This window comes from Caretta caretta, chromosome 19 (assembly GCF_965140235.1).
Source record: "Caretta caretta isolate rCarCar2 chromosome 19, rCarCar1.hap1, whole genome shotgun sequence".
Taxonomy (NCBI): Eukaryota; Metazoa; Chordata; order Testudines; family Cheloniidae; genus Caretta; species Caretta caretta.
Genome location: NC_134224.1, coordinates 1,425,153 through 1,449,239, shown reverse-complemented (window position 1 = coordinate 1,449,239; position 24,087 = coordinate 1,425,153). Strand labels below are relative to the sequence as shown.

Sequence of the window (24,087 nt, the reverse complement as noted above, 5' to 3'; positions counted from 1 at the left end):
CAGGTGCTGACTGAGGTTTCCCCAGCAGTGCCCTGCAACATGGACATTTTCTCTCTCTCTCTTGCTCCTTCTTTGAGGTGTTTGCTCCTGGGGATTTTCTATTTCAAGCTCAGGGAGAGAACAAAACATTTTAGCAAAATATTTCACTAGGAATCACGCAAGTGTCTCTTTTTTAATAATAACATCTGAATGAAAACAATATGAGCTTCAAAGACCATCCCAGGGATGCACTGGCTGGTTCTTGGGCTTGTTGAAAAGAATATTCCTTTGGGGCCCAGGGAATGCACCAAAAAATGCCAGTTTATTCCTCTCTTGTATCCATGGTGACTCCTCCTCCAGCTGCTGGCTCAGCCCCAGCACCGCCCCAGCATATGGAAACCAAACCGCCAGAGACTGCCGACTGGCTGCAAATATTTTGAGCTGTTTAGAAATTTTGTCACTTGTGCAAATTAGCCATTTAGTGGCTTCCTCTCTTCTTGTATTTGCCAGTGATGGATGCAAGAGTCCTGACAAGCAGCACGGCAAACACTGTGGTTGCTCTGAAAACAGTTTAATGTTCCCAAAATGTAAATGTTGATGTTTTAGACAAAGATAAACAACAGGGAAGACGCTGATGAAAAGGGAGCTAGCCCTGTTTGTTTGTTAAAGCAGCTATTTTTAACAAGTCCTGCTTGATGCAGTTTGGGACTTTGAGGGAAGCTGCTCCAGCCATGCTATCCCCGCTCCGTGCTGGGAATGCCGGTGGCTCAGTAGTTGCTCTGGGTTCCTGGGTTGTTTGGGGAAATCACTCTTTGGAGCCCATGAAAGGACTGCTTGAAAATCTCATTGGTTTTAGCTTTCTAAGAAGAGGGAAGCTGGACTGGAAGGGAAATTTCTTTTCCAGCAAAAACAGCGTGGAGGAATCTGGGGGCCTGCCTCTCATTTACAAAAAGCCTGTTTGTACATCTCTGGCAACATACACTTCACTGGCACGCACTTTAAGGCCTGTTTTCACGGCCAGTGCAATGCAAAGTGGCTTTTGTGTAAATGTGAATCAGGCCCCAAGTATCTAGGGAGACCTTGTGTCTGGAGCTGGTGATATTAGCTGAATTCTGAGTTTTCAGTTAAATATTTCACTGATTATTCAATTTTTGATGGATAACAAAAAACAAAACAAACCCCCAAGCCCCACAAATTATAACATTCATTGAAAACATTGCGTTTTCTCTACTCGAGCCTCTCAGGGGGTGAGTGACTTGCCTTTGGACTTGCTCTTCACCAAGAGTGCAGCAAACCCAGCTCCCCAGCTGGGACAGGGCAAAGGGGCTCTCTCTTTAGCTGGGGGCTGGGGGGCTGGTGTAAATCCAGAGTAACTCTGCCAAAGTGTACTGGAAAGCCTGGGGAGAATCTGCCACTCTGCAAGCACCTCTCCCGGCTGTCCTCAGGGAAGTCTCACACTTGGAGCTGGGGTTGGGGGTGTTTCCTGGCTTAGGGAACATCTCTGCACTAGCTCAATGAACTCGGAGAGTAGCCGGCAGTGAGAGGGCAGCTGTCCTGAGTATGCACCCACCACAGACCCTAGGCCTGGAGTCTGTGTGGCTCGCCCCAGCTACACGGCATGGTTGGCAATGCCAGCTCCATGAGAGCTAGTCTCCTCGGGCAGAGAATCAACCCCGAACCCCCGCTTCAGATGTAGACACCCCCGAAGGCAGCCAGAGCACTCCTGATCTCCCTGGAAACTCCCTGGGTGGCTTTTCTGTTCCTGCTGCTGACAAGCGGCTGTCTGCACCATCAGTGGAGAGTGGCAGGAAATCACAGGCACAGGAGGACATCGGGCAAGGAGAGATTAAGGAGCAGAGGCAGCTGAATATGGAGTAAGGTCTCTTACTCCATATCGTGGTGTAAAGAAGAGGAGAATCTGGCCTGGAGCTAGCAAACATCCTTTGTTATTTTATTGATGAACAAACAGGGAAGGAAATCCCAGAGGATGCTGGCTCCGCTGGAGTGCAATGGTGTGTGTGCTCAGTCTCAAGCTGCCCCCCGTTGTACCCAGGCAGCTCCACAGGTGGAAGGGGGGGGGGCAGACTTTGCCCTGAATGTCTAGCTGAGGCCATAAGGTCTCAGTCGGCCTTTAAATGGCCTTTGGCTCTTCTGCATTTGAGTCCAAGCTCTTTGCCTCCTCATCCTCGCTGCTGTCACGCCCTGTGCCCCTCCCCAAGGCACAGTGGGCCTGTCTCGCTCTCCTGGCGTGGCAAGGCTGTTTGCTGACGTGGGCTCGGGGAGCCTGGCATTGCAGCTACACCGCTTGCCGTGGAGGAGCGGCAATGCCAGTGTCTTTATATCTTCCAGCCTCACGTACAGAGATCTTTGCTCTTTGGGGGGAGGGATAGCTCAGTGGTTTGAGCATTGGCCTGCTAAACCCAGGGTTGTGAGTTCAATCCTTGAGGGGGCCACTTAGGGATCGGGGGCAAAAATTGGGGATTGGTCCTGCTTTGAGCAGGGGGTTGGACTAGGTGACCTCCTGAGGTCCCTTCCAACCCTGATAGTCTATGATTCTAGTCTATGATTTGAACCTCCACCTTGGACAGCCTTGCGAACACATTCCTGTCTCAAAACATCCTGGGGAAGGTGGCGGTTGTTTTTCCTCACCTAAGAGATTGTAAATTTGTGGGGTATTTTCCATTGAGGTGCATCCAATGCAGATACATTGTTTCTCTTTGAATTCCTCAATATAGTATTTTATGCTGTTTCGATTTAATATTCTCCTCATGACTGATATCTAATGCAGCGAGTCTTGAGGGTCACTTAAAACATGTGTGATCTTAATTTGTTTTTACTGAGCCACATGTTCTCACTCCCGGCATCATCCAATTAGCTTTCTTTTTTTTTTTTTTAAATCGTGGGATCAACAAAAATGTAATGCTCTTTTTAAGCATGGTAGAAAAGTGAAAAACATATTTACTGCAACTACAGAGTAAGATTAGTGCATAACCCCTTGCAAAAATAACCCTTATACGTGAGACCAAACATGAAAATGACATTTCTCTGAAATGGGGCTATTTAAAAGGCTGCAGTGTTTATCAAACATCATCCTGGAATTTCAGTGTTTAGAGTCACTTATCTTCATTTATACACGGCTCTAGATGAGAATGAGGCTCTGCAAACATATCAGAAGAAATGGGTTCTGATTCCCTATCAGATTCCATTGACTTACTCTGGTGTAAATCAGACATAAGTTGGAGCAGTGTCTGACCCAGTCCATTGGAGAATGTGGGCTTTGCACAGCCACATTCAGAACCAGGGCCCAGTTCCTGGGTCTCTGCTGTCCCAAGGGAATCTGGTCTTTGAAACACTTCTTTTTTTTAATTTGCTTTTGCCATCAGGAAACTCTTCCCTTAGTTACACTCAGAACTCTCCCTTCTTCCACTCTTGCAAGCCTGTGGAACACGGGGAGGGACTTGCGTGACCACGGATGGAGCAGAGATAGATTAAACCATGGCTGTACCACCTAAAGGTCTATGTACCAGCTCAGCCCTGGGGATCCTGCATGCCAGACACTGCATTTGTTGGCCTGGCAAGTTGCAGGTGGCAGCAGGGGCCAGCTGGTCTGTTTGGTTGGAAGGAAGCCAGTGGCAGGGAGACTGTGCCAGGCTCCGGACTGGACGTGTCCTGACCTCTGGCGGCTGCTCGCTCTGAAGAGAGTTTCAAGCAACACGGAATGTGACAGAGCACAAAGGAAACCCTGCTGCCGTCACATGCTGCATTCTTTAATTCTCACACGTGTGGTTCATTTGCAGTGTGAGAAGCCTCTAGCTTGTGGGTGACTGCTAACCTCCAGTCCCAGCATTAATTCCTGCTTTGGGGCCATTTACTACAGCCCACAGAAACGCTTCAGAATTGGACCATGTCGAAAGACGATGTGACAGTTGGGTTGTTTTTTTGTTTTTGGTGCCTCTGAGAAATCTGAGTGAAGATAATAAAATCCCAGGGGATGTCCATGACCTTCCAGCCCAGAGGTCCCAGCCCTGCAACTCAGGCAAGAGGGCTTAGTCCATGACACAGACTCTTGTTGCTGGGCTCATCTCTCCCCACACCATGCGGTGCCATTCCATACTCCCAGGGATGCCCTGTTACGTATCTCTTTATTCCAGAACAGTTTGGCTCACAACAGCCAGGCTGAGGGGAGAGATTAGCCCCTTCTCTTCAAGTCCTACCTGCCTGCCCCCCAGTATAGAAATTACACACACAAAACAAGTGAAAAGAACATTCAGGTTGCAAAGCCAAACATTCAAAAGAGAGGAAATGCATCCCCACCCTTGTCTCCACCTCATCCTACCCCCATCTCCTTCTCCCAGTGCACCCCACCACAAAAGTCTTTCCATCCCAGTCCTCCTACCATGCGCCCTCCCCCGGCCCAGCTCCTCACCCCTCTGCAGCCTGGTCAGGCTGCAGCATCTCTCCCCCACTTAATCCCAGCACGGGGGCACTGAGAGCACAGGAGAGACAGGCTCCCTGCACTTGGCTCTGGTGGCCACACCACAAAAGCTCCTGGAAAGTCCTGCTCAGTCCCTGCATCCCTAGAAGGGAGCATGCTCCATTGCTTTGGGGATGGCCCATGCGCCATCTGGTTGGTACATGGGAGCTGTGAGAGGATGGTGCTTGCTCCATCTAGTGGGGTCAGCAGGCAGGAGCTGCAGGGATGGCCATGCTCAGGGAGTTGTGATTCTGGCATCCCTTGATGCTTCTGAGGGCCGTCAGGAGCGGCTGGAGTACACAATGCCCATAAAAGTGCCTGGGGTCTAACAGGGCATTGTGGACGGTTACACAGCTTCTTGCAAAGCCACATGCACAGAGGGTTCATGGAGGTAACCATCTCCTACAAAGGTGGCCCTAATATGCAGGGGGCGGTGTGAGCTACCCAGACGGGGAGGACAAGAGCAGAGTGGCTGGAAGGGGTGGTCCATTGATCCATGAAGGTCCAGGCAGAGTGGAATTACCAGGAGGAGCTGGTGGTTGCTCATGTGTCCGAGCTGCTTCAGTGACACTCCACGGTGCAAACTGCAGCCCTGAGCATGTTCCTGGTGCCCTGCCGAGGCTGGGTGACAATGGCATGACCAGCAGCCCCTGAGGCAAAGTGCTGTGAATCATATGGCAAGAGCAAGAACCTCAGAGTGGCACAGCAGTATCTCTGGGCAGTGCCAACTCCGAGCACCACTCACTTTGCACCAGTGGTTCGTGCTTCGCTTTGCGGATGATCGGGGACACTAGGTTTGTGCATTGTGTCCAGCTGTCCAGGGGAGAGGCGCTGACCTATGGAAGCAGCTCCATGTAAAATATCTAGGGCATTGCTCACCTGCCCATGGATTTCCATGGCGGTACAGCAGGAGCAGTGCCTGACCCAGCCATAGGGATTCAGGGGAGAAGATTCCCTACATGAAACCTGAGTGATGGGAGGGCAAACTTCCCCCGTCCTGGGTTAGAAAATATCTTTCTTCCCCCAGCAGAAAATCTCTGCAGGAAACGCCGTCAGACCCCACTGTGGGAGCGCTTGTCTCTGCAGCAGAGCAGAGGTCAGGCTAACCATGCCTAGCTGGGAGAAGCTGGATCTGATTCTAATTGTGGGGCACTGCACTGGACACCTGTGTCAGATATGTAAGCATACATAATCCATTGTGTTGCAGAACCTAACACAGCCAGTGCAGCTGGGCTCTTCCGCAGCTCACGGCGGGGACGTTTGGCAATCACCTGGTGTCACGGAGACAGTCTAACTTGCACATCTGTTATTCTGGGCAGGGTCCAGCCTGCCAGGGGTTAAGGCTCATTAGAATCATTCTTTTTGGTTTGGCTTCGTTTTGGGTTTCGTGATTTCAATTATTGCTGTGTGAAATGACTTGCAGGCAGTGGAGGTGGGGGCTGGCGAGCGGGGGGTGAAGTGTGGTTGTCCCAGATGGGGGCTAATTGGAAGCAGCCGCAGCAGCAAGTGCCGAATGGCTCTTTAAAGGCTCTAGGCGCAGCCTTGAAGATTTTGTCACTCCCGAGCTGTAAACATTCTGCATGAGGCTGGTGGGCTGGAGCGTGTTACCAGTAGGTGCGGGAGGAGGCTAACAGCAGGTCTCCCGTGTCTCTTGTCTTTCCTGGGCTATCATCAGCTGAGCTAAGGGTAACAGGCACCACTCGTGCTGTCCCCTCCCCGACTGACAAGTCAGCGTTGAAGTAAGAGCGTTCTGATTTTCTGACAAAGCTGATTAACTGCAGGGAAATGTGAGAATTAATTAACAGGGAAAGGAGGATGATCTGGTTGCATTGACCGCCTGCAATGTGGGTCGTCAACTGGACTGGAACCTTCGCTTCCAAAGCAGCAATGGTGAAATTGCCACGGGCTGCTAGATGGAGATGTGTGAGTGCGACAGGCATGTCCTCCGGTGCCACTGGCTCCAGGGTAATGCATCTCCAGGCACTGTCTCTGATAGGTGAGGCCATCAAAGGATTTTACAGAAAAGTCCAGCTTAGGTGGAAAGACTCAGAGTTTTCCCCTTCCTCTGAGCTGGCTTCTCCAGTATGTGGGGACATCGCTCTTAAGGGGTGCTGCGACCTGTGTGCTGAATTGCAGAGAAATCGGATCTAGGGCATTTATCAGGCACCTTTCACCACTTCACCTGAGATCTCTGCAAGGTCCTGTGCTATTGACTTTAAAACGGTGACATGTGTCTGAGTAGTTTTCTGTAAGGCCCGATCTCTGTTGGTCAGTCACGGACACCAGTGCCAAGTGGGTGCTGAGTCTATAGCATCGTACACCAGCTTTGCGCTGGCAAAGGGACTGTGCAGGATGACAAAGAATGAGGCCCATATAGTTTCTGGGTGGGCTTGATCCTGCACAAGGAAGGTGCACATCGCAGGCAGGCATACAAGGGGGCCTGAGGCTTTCTTCAGCCTAGAGCTACGCCTAGTGCTTCACCATACATACATTCACACGTAGCCTCCATCTGCACTGAAATGTACCATCCTTGGGCACCCTGCTCTACACATAAGAACATAGGAACAGCCAGGCTGGGTCAGACCAAAGGTCCATCTAGCCCAGTGTCCTGTCTTCCGACAGTGATCAATGCCAGGTGCCTCAGAGGGAGTGAACAGAACAGGGAATCATCAAGTGATCCATCCCCTGTCGCCCATTCCTAGCTTCTGGCAAACAGAGACTAGGGACACCATCCCTGCCCATCCTGGCTCATAGCCATTGATGGACCTGTCCTCTATGAATTTATCTAGTTCTTTTTTGAACCTGTTATAGTCTTGGCCTTCACAACATCCTCCACACAACAAACGACAGGACCGAGGCCTGAAGTGTGCCAGTTAAATTCAGTGATACTTTCCAGAACACCGTAGAGCTTGGGAAGGGATTGAAACCCACCTGCTTCGGGGCACAAACCAACCTCTCATTATTGGGGGTCAGGAAGTAACTTTGCTAGAGGGCAGATTACCCCACATCTGTCTACTGCAGGGCACTTGCACCTTCCTCTGAAGCAGATGGTCCTGGCCGCTGGACAAGATGGATCCCTGTGCTGATCCAGTCCGGCTAGTCCTGTGTTCCTCTATTTGAAAGATGTGCAACAGTTAATATGCTCAGTTATGAAATTAGGGTGATATTGTACATAGCCATTAATTATTCATAAATAATATAATTTGCGCTCTCTGAGTCTATCACTAGAAGGCAGGTTTTCTAATCCGTTAATCATTCTTGTGGCTCTTCTCTGAACCCTCTCCAGTTTATTGACATTCTTCTTGAATTGGGGGCACCAGAACGGGACACAGAAGTCCACCAGTGCCAAATACAGAGGTAAAATAACCGCTCTGCTCTTACTCGCAAGTCCCCTGTTTATGCATCCCAGGATCACATGAGCTCTTTTGGCCACAGCATCACATTGGGAGCTCAGGTTCAGCGGTTATCCACCAGGACCACCACATCTTTTTCAGCGCCAATAAATAGCACTTTGAGATCAGTCTAAATGATCTCAAATCCAGTCAGAATGGCAGCTGTGGTCGTCAGGGTACTGTGCAGCCTTTCCCTCTACTCACGTGCAAAGGTGAATGTGAAGGACAATTCTCATACGTGGATTAAGTTTTTAAAACCCAGAGTTAGAGCAGGGCAGCCTGCAGTTCCCAGCTAACAAAGAAGCCTGACAAATGCTAGCTCCCTATTTCTTTATCAATGGCTTCATTAAATAGAGGCACAAAACCCGCATCTGAGAGGTCTTCCCTTCCTAGAATCCTAGAATCTCAGGGTTGGAAGGGACCTCAGGAGTCATCTAATCCAACCCCCTGCTCAAAGCAGGACCAATCCCCCACTAAATCCTGTACAATAAGGAAGGATAAGTAGGAATTAAGGGAATTTCAATAAGCAGTTGATGTGGATGCTTCTCAGGGGAATGGCACGTGAATTACTGAACACTGGTGAAACACTCTGTCCATTACAGGTCATGAGAGCAGGAGACGGTCTCTGTGCAGCACTGACATGTTTTAAAAATAATAAAGCTCTGAGCTGCAATGTTTCCTATTCAGTCCTGCGTTCCTCCAGGCAAGGCTTTGCCTTTGGTGACCCCAATGGTTCGTGGATCTGCCCCTCCCTGCTCTCAGCCCTTTGTCCCCAGGCTGAGCCAAAAGTAGTCTCCTGTCCTAGTGCACAAGACACAAGAAAGGTGTTGTGTTCCGTGTGCAATATCAGCACTCTGCTGTTTCCAAAGGAGTGAGACCCACCTGGCTGACTTGTCTCTGTGGGTGGAGGCCAGGCCAGGGTCCACGGAACCACATGGTACAAGTAGGTGAGATGCTTCATTGGCTGCGCCGCTCTGTGGTGCAAACTCCAAAGGCCGTGGCTGGGGCCAGGAATCTCAGCCCTTCCGAAAGGCAGCTCTCTGCAGCAGGATGAGGAAATAACTCTGCAGAGCGTGCTATTGAATCATCGGCACCCCGAGCAGCGTCAAGACCTTCGGAGCACTTTGTGAGTGAGAATTTCCTCTGCCAGGAACACAGCGCTCATACACAGCAGGATCTCAGCCTCTCGCTGCCACGGCCTGGCCTGACGCCTGCTTTCAGCTCACTGGAATGAGTACAAATGGGCTCTCCCAGCCCCCTGGCCATTTATGCTCCTGCTGAGAGGTCTGCGCTCCCCTATTTCCTCACCCAGGGATTGCTAATGGGGTGAAACCCTCCCCTGTGCAGGGGGCCAGCAGGAGGCCGAGCTACCCCTAGAGTGCCACATTAGTCATTTCTGCCACTGCATCTCACTGAAGCCATCGCACCACCTATGGACCACTTACAAGGTCTGTGCACCACATATGTCTCACAAAACCTGTGATTAGCAGCCAAGAGGCTGATCAGCACTCAGGGAACCCACAGGGCTAACACGGTGCCAACATGACGCTCCACATCTGCAAGGAGAGCAGGATTTAATGGGCTCTGTTTGCTGGGAGGGCTGCCAGCCGTGGGGGGAGGCTGGGGAGTGGGTGTGCTCTGGACAATCACACAGGTGTGAAGAGGAGAAGTGGAAGTTCTCTCATTGGGCATCTTCCCTGGATCATTGTTAGGGGCGACCCAGTCCTCAAGGCTCAGGTTAGTTTTTGGTTGTTTTCTTTTAAATAGCCTCCATACCTCTCCCATCATTTCCAGAGGGTCCCTGGATGCTGAATGAATAAGGAATGGATGCATCGCCTCACAAGAACTGTGATTAGCATCCAAGAGGCAGATTGGAACTCAGGGACCCCATGCAATAAAAGCCAGTCACAAGACGGAGTTGCAGATGCTGGTAGGTTGTGTGTTGTCTACTGTCACCCAGCTCACATCTGTCGAGAGCTTGCCACAGCCCCCCGTGGAACCCTTTGCTTTAACTCAAGAATCTCTCTGTTGCCCCAAAGGCCTGGTTCACCACAGCCAGGATTTGCTGTCGTTCATCAAGTCACGAGACAATCTGTCTCCCTCTGGGGATTAGACTCCAGGAAAGTCTGAGCGTGGTGGGTTTCAAAAGGCAGGAGTTTCTCTGTGACTTTGAAGAACTTCAATCAATCAACTTTTCCCACCCTCCCTTAGGGCCAGGCTCAGGTTCTGCTCAGCGGGGCAGGTTGCGGGGTTCTGGATCAGTTCATAACCCATTACATTCCAGCAGCTCAGCTCTCCTAGGCAGCAGCCCAGTGTTTTGAAGCCTCTGCAATTCCCAGCATGCCCAGCCCTTCCTCAGACAATGCCCACCCCATTCTGCATCCCTTGGGAGGAGCAGGAGGAGACAGAATGCTCCTCTCTCTTCAGATTGTCTTTAACCTGCAGGCTATAAATTGCCCATTGTGGCATTGCTGAGACACTGCTTCCTCTGCAGGCAGTGCAGGGATCCAGGCCACCTGTCCCTGGTGCATATAGCGGGATCCACTGGCTTCTACAAAGTAGTGATCTTTGTAGATGTCTGCCAGAATGCCATCAGTACCCCAAATCTGAAGCCAAAATACAGATGACCCAGGGACTTGCTGTTGGGGATCAGAAATATTCTTCTCTCTCCTTTATTTTGCTCTGAATGGAGTTTCTTCCATTCCCACTACCCTACACTCTGCTCTGGCTTCCATTCTTCTCCGAGAGCTAGGCTTTGCAGTGTTCAGCCCTGGGGAGCCAGACAGGACTCCCCAAGACCTGTCCTGGACTGGCCAAGTGGGGCCTTTCAGAAAAACACTGAAGCCTAAGGCAAGAGCAAAAGCAAAGGAGGGACTTCTCCTGATGTTATTTGGGATCCAGCAACAAGCAAAGCCCCCGGACATGCGATGTGCTCAGCCCAGTTACTGCACCCCCCATGCCACCAGCTTCGGGTGCCCGTATCACTGAGCTAAAGAAAGAAGGGTGGGGAGGTGGGTTGGACAAGAGATCCAATAAACAACGCGGGAAGCGTGAAGGAGCTAATGTGAACTTCACTTTTTTACCATGTACTCCCACAAGCCCAGCTTTGTGACTCAGTCTTTGGGGTGTGAAGTAACATGCCCTATAATAAGACCCTACAATCACCCTTATAATCATTAATGCTGACCAGGAGACTACTGGAAGGGAGGTAACACAGCTGGAGAAACTTGGACCGTATCATGCTCTGTCAACGTGCGGCTCCTTCCAAATCACAATACTTTGCAAAATCAGGTTAATTTCACTGGGATTTGGGTTTGGAAGAAGACTTGGCGGAGGGGGTGGGGGCTGACCATGCTGAAATCTAATGATTTCACATTTTTGGAATGAGAGGTTTTGATTTTTGATTTTGAATTTTTATTATGTCTTATATCACATGATACAAACTTTTTTAAAAAGTTGAACTTGAAACTAAATATTTCGATTTAGATCGACTTGACACAGTGTTTTCCTGAATTTTCCTTTGTAGGGAATTTTGAAATCATTGGCTTTGGTTCCAACTGGGAAAGAAGCCAAATTTGAAAAACTCTAAATCCTTTGGGAAATGGAACGTCCATCTCCTGCACAGCCCTGGGAGATAAAACCTCCTGCTTCCAGGTAGAAACCTACCCCTAACTATTAGGGGTTAGAATAAGAACTTCATGGGGCAGATTATCCCACCTCTGCCTGCTGTGAGTCTGATCCTGTCTGGCAATTGAAAAAGAAAGATAATACCAGCTCCATGTGAGAGGCTCAAGATGTGGAGCAGCTGGAAAATGACCTTCCATTTGCAACTCTTCAGCTTAGATGAGGGAAAAATTCATGGCTTCCTAATTCTGCCTTCAAGGGACTCCCATCCTAGAGCTTCATACTCATGGCCTGACCATGCCAGCCTCTTTTAGAAATATATGCTTTTCTCCTAGCCTCCATTGCATGGACCGTAGGCCAGGACTACGCCCCACATACTTCTGCCTTCGAGATCTACTGGTCTTGGGTCTGACTCTCTGGGACCAGCATGTTTTCTCTTCAAATAAAATTGATTTTGAACACTTGGATGGTGCATAGCACAGATACTGCACTCATGGGGGCCCAGTGTACCTATCCATTGGGGGAAACAAGTCACATATACCTAGTTGCTAGGAGTTGGAGCCGGAAGCCTGGGTTACAAGTGACTTGGCTGTGAGGAGTTGGCCCTGGCTGCACGTTACCTGGACATTAGTGACATTTATCAACTTATTAGGAGCAGACAGCGTATCATAAAAGTCTCCAAAATAAACACTTTTTTATTTTTATTTTATTTTATTTTTTTGCAAGTTAAGCTTTTTTGCTCCAACCAGGAACAGATGTCTGAATCGGCTCATGAATTGGAAACATCTGAAACAACTTTCCAAGCTGAAGTATAATAAATATACCTTTCATCACAACCCCTCCACGAGGGTTTTTAAAGGCACTGTGTTCGGTGGGCCTGTGCTCTGGAGCAGCATTATGACAAATGAACCCAATTACAGTCCTGGGTCGACCACTGTTCGAGTTACTTTCCCAGCACTGCAGGTATCACCTTTACAGCCTGGACTGGGGCCTTGGCCTCCTGCCATCCTTCCCCAGATTTCTGCTCTTTAGCCTGATGATGCCAGCCTCTGCTCTGGGGGAAGTGAGGTAGAAAAAGCGAAGCTTCTCCTTCGGGAGAAGGAGTGTGTTGGGAGATGCATCTGAGTGCCCGGTGCAGCCGGATTCTCCTCTTGCTGCGCCCGGTGCTGCCCTGGAGTCTGGGGTGTCAGTCTTATGTGAGAGCAGCATGGGAATCAAGCCCTAGATGTTTCAATGGGTGATACCTTCCAGGTTGTGTGGGCTCAATAGCAAGGAGGAGCCACTGGGCTGATAAGGCTGGATGAGGCACTATCTGACTCTGATTTCCCTCTACCACCTGTTGTAGAGACTTGTGGTACTGGGGCCAGTCATACGCTAAAGAATTACACTTTGTAATGTATATGTCATGTCTGTATCCTCTGGCTTTCACAGCTGCATACCAAGGAGAATGGACAGGAAAGCTCAGAGTTTGGGACCCTTCAGTCCCAAGAACAGGGTCAGATCCTGATGTCTCAGTGGAAACTGATGATGCTCATTCCCTTCTGGGAGGCACTCAGCCCTTCCCAGGACTGCATCCCACCCGGGACACAGCAGAAGCATTGCAGGGCAGCACATTCGTTGCTGATTGTGGATGTTCTGTTTCTGATTTTGGCAGCATTCACTTCTGGACGGGAGAGAAACAGTCAACAAAGCATCATAGTGGGTTAGTGCGAGAAACATCTCAAAGCCAGGGGGGACTTTCTGGCAAAGTTAAAATGGCCACGATTCTTGCTGTTGATCTCACAGCCTGGCTAGCTGAGACTCTTTCAGCAGGAATCGCCAGCAGGAGTTCATTTTTCCATGTCCTCACTTGGTTTATTCCACTTAGCAAAGTCAGATTCTGTTAGTTTCTTTTAAATCACATTTATTTTGCTTTGGGAAAATGAAAACCAACTTTTCCCCTCAAAATTAATGTGGCTTGTACAGGATTTGAGGGTCAACTTTTCAAGCAGGAATGAAGTTGTCCATCCGTAATGTGTACAAGTACTGGCAGGTAGCAGCATTTGTCCACAGGAACTGGGTATTAGGATACGCACATGTGCTCAGTCAGCAAAACTGGTACAGGTGCTTGCAAAGGGAGCCTAGCTGGTGTGCACTGAGGGTGAAATTCACCCCTGGGCAGAATTTATGGACCACTTCAGAGCCACTAAAATCCTCCCAACAGAGTTCTGTTGGACTTGGCTTTCACTGGCAACTTGTGTGAAGCTTTGGCCCTTAAAGTGACAGCACAGAATCACACAATCATAGCACTGTAAGGACTGGAAGGGACTTCAGTAGGTATCTATGCCCCTGCCTGAGTTGGGCTGTGAATCCCTCTTGTTGCTGTCACTTCCATACACACTCCTCCCAAGCCCCTTCATTTCCCTTCTTTCCCAGTTTTCTGTAAAGACCTTCCCCCACCCACCCCCGGCCCCGCCCTCCAGCACTGAAGCCCAGGTACACGGGTGAGTGCTGGGCGGTGGATGGGCTATGTTTAACCCCCCACTTGTCAGCTCCTATGATGTGCAAAGCCAGGTAGCACCCGGAGAGATACCTGGTTGCAGCAATCAGCATTTAAAATGTCAAGTTTCCCTGGTCTGACTGCGATAATCCAGCTCCTCCTGCCCCCTGGGTTGCTGCCAGGTGGGGGCACTGCCCGGGCCAGCCATGCCTTGTGTTCTTTGCAGCCAAATGGCGGGAGATTCAATTCCTCTGGCTGCTTCCAGGGCTGAGGATAGGGATTCCCCTCCCCTGCCTCCTGAACAAAGCCATTCTTCATCTGGGCAGCCTTTGGAATCCCAGTACTGTTGTAATGAGCCTGGGAGTTGGTTGTCTTAGCCCCTTCCTCAGCTCCCTGTGGGTGTAGATAAGATAAATAAGAGCAAGCATGGCCCATTACATAAGGTTCCTTTTCGGTTAATGCTTCCCAGCCCTAGGAGTGTCCAGTGCCTTACATTTTCCAAGAGGAACATGCATTGCGGTCACAGATGGTGCAGTTCTGTGCATTGCTGGGGATAAGGTTTGCTAGTGGAACTGCTAAACAGGCACACAGGGAAAAGAAAAGGAAAGGATCTGCATTGCAATGGCCTTTACTCTCATGCCTGTGGCCATTAGGTAGTGCCCGTAAGCACGTAGCAGAAGGGTGGAGATGCATCGCTTTCTGGGAAGTAGTGAGTATTGTCACTATTCCCAGCTCCCATTCCAAAGAAACCCTCAGTTTATCACTCTCTTAAATAGCTTTGGGGAGGGAGAGCCTGCCATTCTGGAGGAGTAGAAGGGATGGGGAAGTAGTTTGGAGTTCTGACCATGCCTCATTGGCTCAGAACCGACTTCTGAGCCTCGCCTTGCAAAGACAGAGAGACACGTGAAACCCTGCTGCTGTGTGGTATCTGTACAGGCCCCCTCATCCCTCCTCCCACCAAGGCATCCTCTGACAGCCAGCAGGACAATCTGAATCACTATCCCCAGTAGCTCAGCGGGTAACTATTGATTAAGTTATGTAGCGTTTCCATTTGGCTCTAGCCACAAGTGCAGGAATTAAACAAGGGAGCCTACAAAGAACTGCCACCATCCAAGACAAGCCACTCTTGCTACTCTCTCAGAAAAACCTGGGGATAATAAATGGAAGTTGTTGTTGTTTGCTACCTTTGCTGTCTGGTTAGAGCTTTAAAGAAATCAGAAACAGCCATCCAGGTGGGTGCCTGGGATCTGAATTTCTCACTGAGTGTCAGACCACCACGGGCAGAATGCAAATAACCTTGTGGACTAATTTCTTCGACACTCGCTGCAGACGAAATCTCCCCACCCTCCAGACCAGACAGTACCGCAGGACCCTGGGCCATTAGGAGTTGCAGGAACATGGAGCAAACATGCTGCTGTGTTTGGCCAGTGAGTGAAACCTGATAACCAGCAGCCTCCACTCCTAGTGGCTGTTAAACACAATGTGCAGCATTAGAAACAGCAGCACCTTAGTGCACTTAAGTTGCAAAAGGCTCACAAAATTAACCAGCTGCCCTGATGTGTTACTGCGTGAAAATACGCTTCCTCGCAGCCTGGGGTGAGTCCCATGTGGGAGGGAGGCAGCTCGTCCCTTTCCCAGCTCCTCTCCCTACCCAGCTGAAGTCCCCTTAGGGCTTGTCACATGGAACAAACAGTCTCAAGACACGGATGCTGAGTGTTCTAGTCCTGCCCCTCTGCCCTTGGGGGAAGGTGATGGACACACAGTAAGGGACTGTCCCTGCCCACTTGAGACAAAGGATGAGAGATGGGGTGGGGGGTTATCACCCAGGCTATGGATTGGAAAGGGAGGCACCAAGTGACCTGCCCAAGGAATTGACCCTTGCTCTCTGGGGCCTTGTCCGCCAGACCATCCTTCCTCTTTTCATCACAGACTGCCAGGGTCTGGGTGTCCCGGTGCGTGGGTGGCCACTCTCTCAGGCCGAGGCTGTGCTGTGCCAGAACTGTGCACTGTGCATCCTTGGTGCCGGTGCGGGGTCACAGCCACCCTCGTGCGTCCACCCCACCGCTCCAGGAACACTCATTGCCTCCTGCAACCCCCAGAAATCAATAGCTGCTCCAAGTTTCAGAGCAGCAGCCGTGTTAGTCTGTGTCTGCAAAAAGAAAAGGAGGACTTGTGGCACCTTAGAGACTAATCAATTTATTTGAGCATAAGCTTTCGTGTGCATCCGATGAAGTGAGCTGTAGCTCACAAAAGCTTATGCTCAAATAAATTTGAAGTTTGAAATTTGAATTTTGAAAGTTTGAAATTTGAAAGTTTGAAATTTGAATACGTTTGGAAAATGGCTGCCCTTTCTGAACGAAATCCAGCAGAGTTAGGCAGTAGAGACCAGAAGCTCAGCGGATTCTGTACGACACAGGGGGATATTGCTTTTGGAGCAGTCTGCCTGTAGTATCTAATTCTTCCTGTGAGTCACTAATCTGGTGAAAGCCTCCATGGGAGGGGAAGCTGCTCTGATCTTTCATGTGGTTTGAGATTTCCTCGTCTGTACTCCTTCAGAATGGCTTTTGGAGCTGCTGTGGAACAGGCTACAGCACAGGTTAAGGGAGGGGGAAACAGTACGTTCCACCCAACTGCTGAAGGGGAAAATGGAACAAGAAAAGAGAAAACCCCAAAGCATTAGGCAGTATCTAGGCTGGCTGGTTTGCTGCCTTTGTAGCCACGGGAAATGCCAGCACAAAATGGACAAAAACCAGTGCAAGTTAAGGGAACAACCAACCAGGCTTCCAAGCAAAGGCTAGAAGAAGCAACACGAGTTCTGAAACTCACCCCACTTTGTTAAGCCAGGCTGCAGGCAGTCATTTGGCCTGATTCTCATTCACACTAACTCCCTCCTGGGGGGTGTAAAGGGATCTGAAAGTGGCATTAATGTAAAAGTGCCTTTACAAAAATGAGAATGAGGCCCAGGATTCTGATGGGAAAGTCCTACAGAACCAAATGAAAAGAAATGACCTTTCTATGGTTAAAAAAAGGGCACCAGGCAGACATAGTGAGATCCTTTCCAAATTTGAATTAATACTTGTGGAAAGTTCTCTGTAGTATTCATCCTGCTCTGGTCAGCAGCCAGCACCCTGATGTACCAGTGACAGGTGAAGAACAGAAGGGGTGGAGCACTGGTTCACATAATCCCCGCAAAGTGCGGCCTCTTGCACCCTTGAAAGGAGGCTGAAATTCTACGACATGCCTGAAGTCGTGCTGCTTCAAGACTATGTTCTCGTCCAGTGTCACACGCTAAGGGAGACTGGGCCTGGTAGCAGATTATGGAGAATTTATAAGGCTAAGACAGGATATTGGGTGGAAGTGGGTGAGTCAGTAGGCAATGCTCTTTGCGTGGAATCAGCAGGAAACTTATGTTCCAGGATGGTGCCAAGAAGCCATGTGCAGATAAGCCAGCACCTTGAGTGCTTAGGTCTTATGCTCAATGACCATATATCAGCTCTGCTCATTACCTTCTTCCTACCTACATTCCAGATTCCTTCCTTCCGGTTTCATTTGGGCAAGTCGCTCCCACCCCAAAGCATGGCACAGTGTTGCCAGTGAAAAATAGCCACCTTGTTTCTAAAACTGCGGCTGCATGGTGTTGGTGCGTGAAGTGACGTGAAGTGAAGTGAAGAGCTTTGTGCTCCGTTGTGATAGTGTCTGAAAAACAAATTAAAAATTAGTAGAACATTATTTTAATTTTTCTTCTCTCTTGCCCCCCATGTGTTGAAAAAAATCAAAATTCTCCACTGAGCTCCAGGCCATTAGGAAGGAAGGCCGCGTGCATGTAAGTTACACAGCACACACACACAAATATCGTTGTCTCCTTGGCTGAGCGGTAGCTGAATTTTGGGGCCTTGCAGGTCAGATTTCCGTGTGGAGCAGAAAGCCATGGCACAGAATCAGAGAGTTTCTCAGTATCATTTGTTTATTTACTCACTGTACCCAAGGCCCAGCAGCAAGGACACATTCTATGCAGGCAGCTCCGCTTTGCAGGAATCCCAGGTAAAGAACCACCCCCACCCCCACCCCCGTCCCAAAAAGTAGCTGTTCTGGGTCCCTACTCGTCTGCAGGGTTTCACTCAAACTCACAGCCGAGCACAGACTGCTTTCTTCCAAGGACGCAGCACACCCAGCTGTCCGGATGCCGCAGAGCAAACTGTTCCAGCCCTCAGCCCCTGAATTTGAAACCGAGAGGGTCTCATTAGCTCCACACCCCGCCTCTGTCTGTGTGGTCTCACCCTCCGGCTCCAAGTGCCAGCCCTCTCCCATGTGTGGGACATTAGCACCTCCTGGAAGAGTGCAATGTCTTTAGAGGGAGTCTTTCCACTGACGGCAGTGAGTTCTGGATAAACTCTTTTGTGGCAGGGCCTTGCTTTACGTTGCGTACGTACAGCATCTAGCACAATAGAGCCCCAGTCTTGGGCCCCTCTGCATGCTGCTATTATGATACAAATGTTAAATAATCCAGCTAATTAGCTCTAGTTCTCAGAGACATCAGCTTGATCATAGACTGATATTGTCCAAAAGGAAGGTCAATTACTCTACCATCGTACATACTGTGCATTCTCCTGTCTGCTTGTCACCATCAGCATTGGACAAGGCAGTGCCAGAGTAGTGGAAATATTGTGTTGGAATGCTGCATGGGATAACTAGACAGCCAGTACCGGGAGGTTTCACTGAAAGCCTACCTTGCATGGCTAATTTCCTCCCAATGCACTCATGAGGCTGAATTCTTTCTCATTCTTGACCCTGCAATCGGCCTGTGAGAGTGGGTAATTCATTCTGAAAAGCCCTTTCTCTGGCATGACTGCCTGCCGCTGGGCCAAACATGGGGAAAAGGAGAGACTCCTTTCAAAAAAATCAAAACTTAGTTATCTAATGTGCCTCTATCAAACGTTGCCAGCTCCCTGGCACCACAAAGTGGCCTGACATTTTCAAAAATGTAAAATGGTTTCGTTGGGACCACAGCAGAGGGAAGCAGGCCCCTGCTGCAAGAGTAATTAGATCAATGTGGAGTGCAGCGTTTGTTTTCATTAGACCATTTCAGTTCCAGCGAAGGAGCAAGGCCCCGTCCAAAAGCGGCTGCATGAAAACTGACTTGATCTGAAGTAACTTTCTCATTTAAAAGAAAATATTTTGGAAGTCAGCGGCTTCCTCCCCTTGCCAGCGAGTTTAGGGTTTCATAAAGCACGAGTGGTAATAGATTACAAATGTACCTATAATTTGTACATTTGTTTTATTCAGGCTTTGTGAATTCTCAACAAATTCTTCACTGTGGCAGAGGGAAGGTCCCAAATATATGTAGGGCTCTGCCCCTCCCACCTCTGATTCTCTCTTTGGCCATTCTAAGAGCAGTGAGGTGGGTGAATTGTTCTCCCATAATTGAAACCAACACTCGTCTAGGGCAAGCTGGACTTCAGTGAAACCCTGTGATTTATATGCAAATCCTGCAGCAGAGTTCCTTGCGCACACATTCCACCTGGGCTGCTTTGGAAGAAGATGGGTCCATAGACCACTCCTGTCAAGACCATGCTCCCGATTTGGCAGGCTGCCCCGCATTTTGATGATGCTGGGGAGCTGAATTAAACTTTTCCTGGGTGCCCCCCATAGCAGAATAAGAACTATGTGAAATGAACTGGGGATCCCAGGACTAAATGGACCCTCTTTCCATCCTGAAGGTCAGGACTGAGGCAGGATGGCAGTGGGCAGTGCAGGCCTGGAGCCACTCTGGCAGGAGAACGGATAAAAAGCAGAGCTGGTCAAAACTCAGCATTTTTATTCTGTGGGAAAATCCAGTATTTAAAAATGTCCTTTCATCCTGAACTGGAATGAAAAGTCCAAATTTCCCACAGAAAGAAATCCGTCGTCCCCCCCCGCCCCCCAAATGTGATTAGGAAATATCAGAATAACCTTGTTGAAATGTTTGGGTTGGATACAGTCAAAGAGCTTAATTCTGATTTAGTCATTTTGACTAATATGATATAACTAATGATAAAATCAAAATAAAGCAAACACCAAATATGTTCCTGCAAAGGATTTCAATGTTGTTAAATCAACACTAAACATTTCAATCAGCTCTAATAAAAAAGGCAATGTTTGGAATGTCAGTGAAAAGGCTCCTGAGCGTTCCTGGAATGAGATGGTCCATTGGAATCGGCTTTATCCTGGAAGTCACCACCAGCAGTTAGGAATCAGAAAAATACAAGCCCAGAAAAGAGTTAAATCTTTCAGCCTGAGTTTGGAGGATCTCAGGAAGTCTAAATATAAAACTCATCAAGCTAAAACCCCAGTTTCAGCATAGCAGGGACCAGCCAAATAGCATGAAACATATCTTTTCTCTGAGCATTACAGAGCCTTTGAAGATGTAATAGAGTGCAGTTCCCGGGCCAGTCAGGTCTTGTTTGGATGATGTGAAACTGAAACTAGGCAAAATCATCCATCTCTGATTTAGTTACATGGTGATTACATGGGTTCTCATCTGAAAAGGAAACAACGGGGCAGGGGGAGGTTTTCTCCAACGTTCAAGCAATGGAAGTGTCCGGGGTCGCAGCTGTTGCACAAGATGAAGGCAACTTCATGGGGAAAGAGACAGTCGCTTTTAGTTTAGGTACTTTTGAGATGAAGATGTAGGGTGCAATTTTCCAAAATGCCTCAGTGACTTAAGAGCCAGGACTTAGGCTCCTAATACCAGATTTTCAAGGGTATTTAGGTGTCTAAAGATGCAGAGGGGCATAGTGGGATTTTCCTTAGCTTAGGCACATTTGAAGAGCTCCTATCTGCATCTTTAGGCACCTCAGTACTTTTGAAAATGGGGCTGTTCCAAGCCTTTCTTCCCATCAGGCAAAGGGGGAAATTGAACCTACATCTCCCACATCCCAGCTGAGTGTACAAGCCACTGGATACCGGCTGGGCACCTTGTCCTCTTGCTGTTTGATGTGGAGTAAAACAGGCACTTAATGCATTTCCCCAAGAAACGATGTAGGCACCGAAATCACCTGGCTCCAGGTGGCAGGTTCCTGGTCGTGGATCACTTGGCGCCTCTCTGCAGCCTGGATTGAGGCACCTGTCTCTGAGAGAGGAGTGGATCTTACCAAACACCCTTCCTGTCGGTGTCACCCACTGGCTGTCTTAGGGGGCTCTCTGCTTACCACGCTGGGTTTTATAGATCGCATTCTAAAGCATTTGTCTCCGTTCGTTGTACAGGGAACCTCGGTGCCGAATGCAGCCTTTGTCAATTGCAGTGTTGTTCCTCTGATTTTCTAGGCACCTAAAAGCTGGGTTCTCTGATGCTTAGTGTTGCAACACCTTAGGGCAGGGGTGGGCAAACTTTTTGGCCCGAGGGCCACATTGGGGTTCCGAAATTGTATGGAGGGCCGGGTAGAGAAGGCTGTGCCTCCCCAAACAGCCTGGCCCTGCCCCCATCCACTCCCTCCCACTTCCATCCCCCTGACTGCCCCCCTCTGAACCCCTGACCCGTCCACCCCTCCCCCGCTCCTTGTCCCCTGACCGCCCCCTCCCAGGACTCTGTGCCCCTAACCGCCCCCCAGGACCCCACCCCCTGCTCCCTGTCCCCTGACTGCCCCGACCCCTATCCACACCCCCGCCCCCTGACAGGCCCCCCGGGACTCCCACACCTATCCAACCCCCCTTGTTCCCCATCCCCTGACCGCCCCCCCCCGAACCTCCACCCCATCCAACCACCCCCAGGCTCCCTGTCTCCTGACTGCCCCCCCAGGATCCCTTATCCAACCCCCCCGCTCCCTGCCCCCTTACCATGCCACTCAGAGCACGAGGACTGGCAGCTGCGCCTCCCGGCTGGAGCCAGCCCCGCTGCCACGTAGTCTAGAGCACCAGGGCAGGCCAGCGGCTCTCGCAGCCCCGCTGCCTGGCAAGAGCTCGCAGCCCCACCACCCAGAGCACTGGTGGCATGGTGAGCTGAGGCTCCAGGGGATGGGGGACAGCGGGGGGGAGCCTCCCTGGCCGGGAGCTCAAGGGCTGGCCAGGACGGTTCCGTGGGCTGGATGTGGCCCGCAGGTCGTAGTTTGCCCACCTCTGCCTTAGGGCCTCTGTGGATCTGGGCCTGTGTGGCAGAGATGTATCTGGGCTGACCTTTTCAAATCGCTCTCGGGAGATCTGGCCTGAACACAGCCCATGGGAGCGCTGCGTACTCAGCTCCTTTGGAAAGCAGCACCCTGTCCCCATGCCTATCTCTCAAGCTCTGGTTCAAAAATAAAACCTTCAAACTTCAAGGCCACAAACTAATGGCTCGGAGATGGCTGGCAACGGCCCAAGAAACAGGCTTCTGTAAACCCAAGGAGTTACATATCTTTATTTTTTTTTAAATTCAACATAGCCTCACAATGTTTGGCCAAAAGCTGTGGCAGCTGCTAAAATCGACTACACATGCAACTGTTCAGAGATATCATCAGTTCCTCCATGATCAAGTGGAAGATGGAAATCTTCTCAGATGGAAGATTTCGCTTTAATTTTGTGGTCTAGTCAGCAATTTAAGTTGAAGAAGTAGAGTATAATCCTATTATTTTCAGACTGAGATGATTGTGCAAAAGGTTTCTTTGATTCAGGAAGTTGCAATATATGCAGAAGACTGCTACAGACACACTGTACAGTGACAGCGCTGGTTTAAAAGGGCAGATAATTTGTCACAAGTTGATCAATAGCCAAGTACCAGTGCTTCTGTTTATTTAAAGGGATGCCATCAACTTAGAAGACCACACTTCTCTTTGAAGTTTTTGTACATACTGGTGTTACAAGTACCACCTACAATGCTTTAACTGAGATTAGAAAGAATATTTATCTCTATTTCTCCCCGCCCCCCATTTGTTTACTTTGTGCTGTTCATTGGACTTTGGCCCCAATCCTGCAAACACTCAACACGTGTGCTTACATGGATTAAGGTCAGTGGAATTATTCACAGGTTTAAAGCTACACAGAGTCAATATTTACTGCGTCTCCTGCCCACACTCATAGAATCATAGAATCTCAGGGTTGGAAGGGACCTCAGGAGGTCATCTAGTCCAATCCCCTGCTCAAAGCAGGACCAATCCCCAACTAAATCATCCCAGCCAGGGCTTTGTCAAGCCTGACCTTAAAAACCTCTAAGGAAGGAGATTCCACCACCTCCCTAGGTAACCCATTCCAGGGCTTCACCATCCTCCTAGTGAAAAGGTTTTTCCTAATATCCAACCTAAACCTCCCCTGCTGCAACTTGAGATCATTACTCCTTGTTCTGTCATCTGCCACCACTGAGAACAGTCTAGATCCATCCTCTTTGGAATCCTCTTTCAGGTAGTTGAAAGCAGCTATCAAATCCCCCCTCATTCTTCTCTTCTGCAGACTAAACAATCCCAGTTCCCTCAGCCTCTCCTCATAAGTCATGTGCCCCAGCCCCCTAATCATTGTTTCTTTGGGTCTTTCACACAGCAAGGGGGGGAAGAGAAGTATTTATAACAAAAAGAAACTGTTGCTGTAAAACTCCCAGGATTGGCAGGGGACAGGTGTGGTACCAGAAACCAACTCATCTAGATTTCAAGCCAATGGTGCCTCTTTAATAGGAACATTTAGAGTATGATCAACATTTAATAGGATTGTTTCACAGAAGTTGCAGGTCTGAGATGCCAGACGACAGTTGCTGGCCTGTTTCTAAGCTGGTGATCCTGCTGGTTTGGTTTCCAGCAGACCTTGGAAAACTTTCCTTTGTTTCATTAACGTGAAGTACTTTGTTGAGGGACTCTATGTGGGAGCTTTCTGCTTCTCCGGCATGGAACAGGGCATGCAGAATAAACAGGGGCAAAAGGCAAGTGGCATGGACATTTGGATCATGCCAGTAAGACAAGCCAAGGATCCACAGAACAGTTGTGCAAGTCTCCATGGCAATAGGTGTGCAGGGCTGGCCCATTCATTTAATCAGCTCTTGGCTGCCAAAGGGAAATGAATTTCTGTTGGTAGATGTTTTAATGATGACTTGACATTTCTTCTTGCGAAACGCTGTCAGTGACTGGGCAGCCAGGAATGCAAGAGGCTGACAGAGGGCCTGCTTAAGGTGGCCAAAGAGAAAGCAGAGTGGAAAACTCCAGCTGCAG

The 24,087-nt window shown here is 49.5% G+C and overlaps 1 long non-coding RNA gene across 2 annotated transcripts; it reads left to right on the top strand.

Moving 5' to 3' along the window:
- The first annotated feature begins 8,854 nt into the window (after window positions 1-8,854).
- Window positions 8,855-17,677, top strand: LOC125624818 (uncharacterized). 2 transcript variants are annotated; one of them, XR_007353400.2, is made up of 3 exons: window positions 8,855-9,293; window positions 9,640-9,775; window positions 11,372-17,677. It is a non-coding gene; the product is annotated as an uncharacterized LOC125624818 (long non-coding RNA). The 2 variants fall into 2 exon arrangements; XR_012665502.1 differs by having other exon boundaries at window positions 8,855-9,775.
- Window positions 17,678-24,087: the final 6,410 nt, after the last annotated feature.